At 45.7% G+C, this 7,732-nt stretch overlaps 1 pseudogene; it reads left to right on the top strand.

Annotated features, from left to right (window-relative positions):
• Positions 1-4,513: 4,513 nt before the first annotated feature.
• LOC134622618 (murinoglobulin-2-like) lies at positions 4,514-6,569 on the top strand (annotated as a pseudogene).
• Positions 6,570-7,732: the final 1,163 nt, after the last annotated feature.

The raw sequence follows: 7,732 nt of genomic DNA on the forward strand, positions 1-7,732 counted from the left end.
ACACAGTATCATATTAATATGAGCTGTGCCTTCTTATTAACATGGGAGCCACAGCTCATATTAATGAGCGTGCAGCCTCTACATGTAACAAATATGTGATCAAGTCTTATTTGTTCGGTGTGAATGAGCACAGATACTGATGCTTTCTTTCCTCCATCCTGCTCACTGAGCAGTGATGATGCATATTTGGAATAAGTGCACATCTAAAGGGCACAAACAGTGAAGCTGTGAACTCTCTCTGCAGTCACTCCATCATCTAAAGACACTGTGGATGTGACACAGAGAGGAAAACTCAGCTTTTCTTCCTGCTCTTTCTCTCGCTTCACTTTCCTGTTAAACTTTGGAAGCACAAAATCAAAGACAGTCAGAGGAACTCAGCCAGACCAGCTGCTGCTCCATCTACAGGTGGAGAGCACCACCCACGTGTCTGCAGGAGAACCAGAGTCACAAAGTAACAGAGTGAAGAGCAGCAGATGAAGCACAGAGGACACAAAAAGGAAGGAAAGAAGGAAAACAAGGTCCATCTGTGTCCTTTCAAGCAAGCATCAAGGTTTCATATCTAATGAACATAAAGCTGGAAACACACAGTTCATACAGAAGTGATTTGATCACAATATATCAGGAAATCATTCAGTCTTCATGGATCCACATAGATGACATGGCACAGTTACTTCCTGGTGTCACTGGTGTGTCCGGGTTCCTGGTGTCGCCCAGTGTTTGCACTTGTTTCACGTTTATTCAGCTGTTCACATTTCCTGTTGTCATGTTTGCTTCCTGTGTGTTATTAGTTCAGTTCTGTTCAGCTGTGTGTCCCTAATCATCATCATCATCATCAGTGTATTTAAACCCTCATGTTCTCTCTGCTCAGCGTCATTGTTGATGTTAATGTGCTCGACTCTGTACGTGTGTTCGCTTCAGTCGTTTCAGCTCAGCCAGTCATCCTGTGTTCCTGATAATAAACACCAGCCTTCACCTACCTGTGAGTCCTTTCCTCACCCACACAGCAACCACTGACATGATGGGACCACCTGCTGTGGGAACTGGTCCCAGTCGGGGCTTGCAAAGCAGCAGCTCTGCTTGGAAGTGTTTCCAGAAGCTGGAGGCCAACAGGAGCTGATTCAAAGCTGCACAGAGCCCATTTACATGCAGCCTAAGTTACGTATGTTTGTTTGGTTAGCCACATGTCCCCACATCACATGCAGCCAATCATAAAGTCACTGAAAAATACAAGGATTTTACATTTGCATCATTTCATTGTTGTGATGGGCTGTACAATACATGCATCAGCAAAGGACAAGAATCCCAACGAGGAGTAGAGCCGAACCCGAATACGGTATTCAGAAAGGCACAAATAATGTGTTTATTACAAATATTTATTTCAAACAAATACTTTTTAAAATATTTGTATTCGGGAACAAGAGAAACTTTATATCAAAAAGCTGAGTTTATGAGACCGCAGTGCATGACTGGATGAGTGACACAGGCTGCTGCACACAGCAGCAGAGAGGCTGAGCAATGAAAGACTGAACTGCATCACTATTGTTGTTGAATAGATGTTTTGGTACCATAACTGGGCCCCGGAGGCAGTTTATAACTTTAGTGAAGATCAGGAGATTATTCCATTACGCTGCATTATTGGCGTCTGCAGCCGGGTCTCTCATGTTCTCTCTGTTTACGTTAGCTCTGTTAGCTCAGTCATTTAGACAACAGGCTGTTGATAGAGTAACGTTAACGTTTGGTTTAAAAGATTAAAAGGATGATTGTGTAGTTGTGTCAAATGTATGCACTTGTGGGAGTTATATGATACGTTTAAGTTACTCTGTCTTTTGCAGACAGCAAGATGTAGGCTATAGGCTAGTTAACCTTAGCATTGTCATGAACTGAAGTTCAGTGCACAAGCTGGACCCAGAAGCAGAGCCAACACACACACAGGAGTACGAGAAAATAAACTTTTTTTAACTAAAGGTGTCCCGGGGAGGGTTAAAGGAAAACACACGTGAAACTAGAGAAACCAAGGGACCGGGAGATGAGTCGCGCAGGAACGCCAAATACGGGACTGTGGAGGCTGCAACAAAAAAAAGGAAAAGAATTACTGGGGCGCGGGGAAATAGCAGCATACGTGGGGAGAGTATGAGTCTTACGGTCAAGGCCGGGCCGTGGGAGCCGGAGGGAGGGGTGAGGGTCCGCGGGGGAGCTCCAGGAAAGTCGAGGTGACAGGTACTGAAGGCGATCCAAACTCCAGAGGGGCAGGTGGACAGGCAGGTGGCACAAAAAACACGCCGAGCTGTTATCTGAGTGCACAGGAAAGAATTAGCGCTCGTTCAGACAAAAGAGGGTTTTCACAATCGCTTTCCCGTAGGTGTACGTTACCGCTGTGAGACGACCTAACGGACTGGCGTGGAGGCAGCAGGCTGGGCTGGATCAAATAGTCCACCTGATGATCGCCTAGGATGGGATGCAGGTATGGAGTTAACAGCCACGCCCGTAGCCTTGGGCATCCCATCAGCTCCTCGGACGCCGGAGCGCGGACCATGACAAGCATAGCTTCCTGTCACTCATTAGCTTAGCTGAAACTCCTCACATGGATTTGGGCAACCAAATAGAAAAGAATGTTGCTGCTGCTGAGCCACCTCTTGGTTCCTCCAGCAGCCAAAAACCTCAAGTTCTGTGTGGAAGCATTTTTACAGTCAGTGCTGCAGATGAAACTAAAGTGATATGTAATGTGTGCAAAAGTCAGATCAGCAGAGGCAGAGATATCAAACATCTGTCAACATCAGCTATGCATAATCACATACACTTTAAGCATCCTCTCCTGGTACTGTCCTGCCAACTCACCCAGAAGCACCAATTCATCATCACAACCATCTTCTGCCCTGCAAGTCAGTTTCACTGTCTGTTCAGCTTCCTCCAACAATGACGGGTGGTGGTGGGTTCATAATGTTCACAATGGTATTTTATAGTGTTGGTTTAACCATGGATGAGGCTGTTATGTTATTTTCTTTTCAATGACGTTCCTTGTTACATGTTCATTGCTGGATTTATGGAAAACCATGAACCGGGCGACCGTGGCTCAGGGGGGTTGGGAAGGGCACCTGTCACCGGAAGGTCACCGGAAGGTCGCCGGTTCGATCCCCGGCCTCCCTGTCCTGGTCGTTGTGTCCTTGGGAAAGGACACTTTACCCTACCGCCTACTGGTGTTGGCCCCCCTACCAGAGGGGCCGATGGCGCGATATGGCAGCCTCGCTTCTGTCAGTCTGCCCCAGGGCAGCTGTGGCTACAACGGTAGCTTGCCTCCACCAGTGTATGAATGTGAGCGTGAATGAATAATGTCATTGTAAAGCGCTTTGGGTGCCTTGAAAAGCGCTATATAAATCCAATGCATTATTATTATCAACTAATATTGCACATCCATAATTATTATGATGGATATAATCAAAGAATACTTACACAATAATGTTAATTAGAAGTGTAAAAACAGGATTTTTACACCTATTTTGAATACAAATACAAATACAGATACAAATACCAGCTGCTTTGCACATCTCTAATCCCATCCTAGAGGCTGGTGGCAGCATTGTAATCACTTTCTGTCTAATACTGAAAACGTTCCCTGTGGAGTCAGTGTAAATATGCATTTACACTGTAAAGAGACCAGAACGTATCTGAAAGTGGCGCATTTTGGTTCACAAATAGTAACTAGTAAGCAGCACTTTTTGTTAGCATGTGTCTGTGAAGGTTCTCAGTCATCCAGGTCATCATAGTCTAAGGAGCTTGCAAAGAAAAGCGTCTGGACTTCTTTGAGTTGCTTGAAGACGTTTCACCTCTCATCCGAGAAGCTTCTTCAGTTCTAAGGTCAAATGGCCGAGAGTCCCAGATTTAAACCCAGTGGGAGTATCCCCCCAAAGAGGACAAAGGACCCCCTGGTGATCCTCTAATCACATGAGCCAAGGTGTGAAAGCAGGTGTGGGACCTAATCAGCCAGGGTTTCGGGTGAGCTCATTGTGAAACCTGCCCCCACCCTGAGTGGGCGTTAAGGCGTCTGGAAGGATCTCAAAACTGTATTATGGATGGCAGACAGTTGGTGTCGTAAGCTCCGCCTCTGTTCAAAGATGGTCGCTCACAGTGGACGTAAATGGCTTCTTTCACTCCTCTTTCAAACCATCTGTCCTCTCTGTCCAAAATGTGAACATTGGCATCCTCGAAAGAGTGACCTTTGACCTTTAGATGCAGATGGACTGCTGAGTCTTGTCCCGTGGAGGTGGCTCTTCTATGTTGTGCCATGCGCTTGTGAAGTGGCTGTTTGGTCTCGCCAATGTAGGAGGTCTGGGCATTCCTCGCTGCACTGTACAGCATACACCACATTGTTAAGTTTGTGTTTTGGAGTTTTGTCTTTGTTGTTTGAGTCACTGAATCAGGAACTCTGCCTGCTTTTGTTCTCACACTGGGTTTAATGAAAGAAGATTTCTGTTTGTCCATTAAAGTTGTTTGCTGTGATCTTTTAAAGGATCCTGTGATGATCCAGAGCCTGGCTTGTCTCAGGAGTCTCTCAGTGACCTGAGCAGCAGCTGCAGCTCTGCTGGCCTCTGTGTTCACCCTGCAGGAGACGTGGAGACCCGCGTCACCTTCTTGCAGCACTTAGACACAGGTGCAGTGAGGGAAGGTGAGTCATCCTTTAGCAGGACAATCATTCAGGCTTTATTAGCATCACTGTGACTGTTATTGTGTTTGTAGGAGGTTTCCTCTGCTGGTCTCAGACAGCAGCAGAAACATCAGCCTCCCTGTCAGTGGAGATCAGTTCTTATGTGCTGTTGGCCAAACTCAGCGCCTCCCCGACTGCTGAGGATCTGGGATATGCCTCTGGTATTATCAGGTGGCTGACTGGGCAGCAGAACTATGGCGGAGGCTTCTCCTCCACTCAGGTACTACACCACCCGAACAGCATGAAGCTCATCTTTGAGTTCATCTACAGTCTTGGACCAAATCAGAAGAAATAATCCTGAAGCTTCCATGTTGTTGCTTTTCTCTCAGATATGCAGACTTGTTTTAGCAGGCAGGGATGTTTTTATTCTTTATTTACAAGATGAAATTGACTTTGATCTAAAAATGTGTTGTTTTTAACAGAACAGCCTTCTGTGCACCAACTACACGTAACAGCCTGTAAATAACAGCTCAGCTGCAGTCTGTAAGTTTCTACCTGTGATTTCTCTACTTTGTTTCTCTGAGATCATCTCTGTTAAACATATTTAACCTGTTTAACCTTTATTTAACCAGGAAGTGAAGGTCAGAAACTCTTTGTGAGAGTGTGTTGAAGTGACACAGGCAGTTTGAACTTCATGTCAACATGAATCCATCCTGTAGGACACAGTGGAGGCTCTTCAGGCTCTCTGCTCCACTCTGGTGTTCAGTCCTGAAGGGTGGAGCACAGGGACAGTTCAGGCTCCAGCAGTCAGCTGACATTTGATCAGGGCAACAAGCTGCTCCACCAGGAGGAGGCGCTGCAGGACGTGTCAGGAAAATACAGGCTGGAGGTGAAGCTGCATGTGCTTCAGTGCAGCTCAGTGACAGCATCATGTGACCAGGTCCTGGTTGGTGTCAAACAGGCTTTCTTTGTTTCTTTGTACTTATAAAACGCTAAAGAAGCATTTTCACATGTAATAAATGTGTTTTCATAGACAACATTAGAGCTGACAGTAAGAACTGCACACAGTACAATTCTATTTGACACTAATTTAGAGCAAAAATCAATAAAGTCACTTTGTGTCTACATGAGAATCAGAGAAACTTTCTTCATCCCAGAGGGAAACTGAGCTGTCGGAGCAGCAAACACACAACAAACATCAAGCACTGATAGACAATGAGAAACACAGATATTGATGATAAATATTAAGATATAAATAGATAAATATAGAGATATAAATATAAAAGTGTCACGGTGTAGAAAAGTGACAGCAGGCTGCACTGAGCTGTGATTGGTTCTGTTTGTTTCCCACATTTGTGCACCTATAACATCACAACACCTGCTGATGTCCCCACTCTCAGTGTGAAAGTCCACACAGAGGTGGAGCCCACAGGTGGATCTGCCAGAGCCAGACTGACTGTGGAAATACATCCCTGTAAGTATGTGACAGGTTAGAGGAGAGTCTGTACCAGCGTGGAGTCACTGTGGGTGATGAAGAGCATGTGTGCACACACTGTTCAAACACAGCTACAGTGGGAAGGAGAAAACTACAAACATGGTGGTCCTGGATGTTCCCCAGAGTGTGAGTAATTAGACTCCACCAACACGACATGTGATCACTGTGATGATGTCATCTCCTCACAGCTCAAACGTGGCCTCCTGGTGAGTTGTGTTGAGCCAAAGGAAGATCCTGTTCTGGTGTCCTTAGAGGAGGTCAGAGAAGTCCACAGTGGGGACACCAGATGATGATCTTTGGTACAAACTGTGTCTGCGATTGTTTCTGTCTCGTCCAGTTATCAAAGGACACACCATCAACCACAGAGATCATCCAGGAGAGCCGGCCGTGGTCCAGATCTATGAACGACTACCAACCAGGTCCAAGTCTGACTAAGCTTTACCTCCAACAGGCTCACTGACACACTTCAGAGGATCCATCAGACTGAACAGTTCATACAAGCTGATGTTTCCGTCAGTGGGACTCAGAGAAATGACACTTTCATAAATCTGGTTTTAGTCACTTTGAGTGTAAACAGGAAACAAACTGCATCATTTGTGCTTCTTGCACCAGGATCCTCCTCGGTCTCTCCCACAGCAGGAAGTTCAGCTCTGCTCTCATGAAGCAGCAGGAAGAGGCTCAGAGTGAGGACTGAGTACAGACTGATGGCACACACTCAGCCTTTTGCCACTGCATGCACAGCTGTGAGTCATGTGACACTCGTGCACTCGTGTTGATCACACCTCTCATTGCAGATAAGTGAACTCTCCCAACGATCACACACAGTTGGTGTGAAAAAGTCTTTTCACTCAGTCATTTCTGACTGTTTATTATCACACAAATGTTCATGTTAGACAAAGATAACACAAGTAAATAAATGATGATGTCATTGATTAAGGCCACAAAGGTGATCCCAACCTACCTGAGCTGTGTGCAAAAGTAACTGCCCCTCTGCTTCAATCACGAATGAACTGTGATGAAGCACATTTGTTTCTTAAGCTGAGTTTGACAAACACACTCAGCCTGATTACTAGAAGACCTGTTGGATCAACACACTCATCAACTTCTACAGAACCCGTGTGAGAAAGAGGCTGAAAGATGTCAAACAGCAACACATAATGCCACCATCTACACAACCAGCTGACAGAGTCACAGCTGTCAGTCTGCACAGGGTTCAAAGACATTTCTAAGGCTTTGGGACTCTGTTGAACCACGCTGAGAGCCATTAGACACAAAATGCTGACAGTGTGGAACAGTGGGAACCTTCCCAGGAAGCCAGTGGCACCAACATGACTCCAAGAGCACATCGACATCCAGGAGCTCACAAAGAGCCAGAACAACATGAAAGACCTGCAGGCCTCAGTTAAGGTCATCATTGAACAATAAGAAAGAAGAATCCATGGAGGAGTCCAAGGAGAAAACCACTGCAGACCAAGAAGAACACAAAGGATGGTCTCACATCTGTCCAACAACATGTTGATGATCCCGTTTGGGAAGACTCTGTGGACTGATGAGACAAAAGCTTTCTGACAGCTTTGAGTCCTGTTACATCTGAAACT

The sequence above is a fragment of the Pelmatolapia mariae genome, unplaced genomic scaffold (assembly GCF_036321145.2).
Source record: "Pelmatolapia mariae isolate MD_Pm_ZW unplaced genomic scaffold, Pm_UMD_F_2 NODE_ptg000099l+_length_35263_cov_1, whole genome shotgun sequence".
Classification (NCBI taxonomy): Eukaryota; Metazoa; Chordata; class Actinopteri; order Cichliformes; family Cichlidae; genus Pelmatolapia; species Pelmatolapia mariae.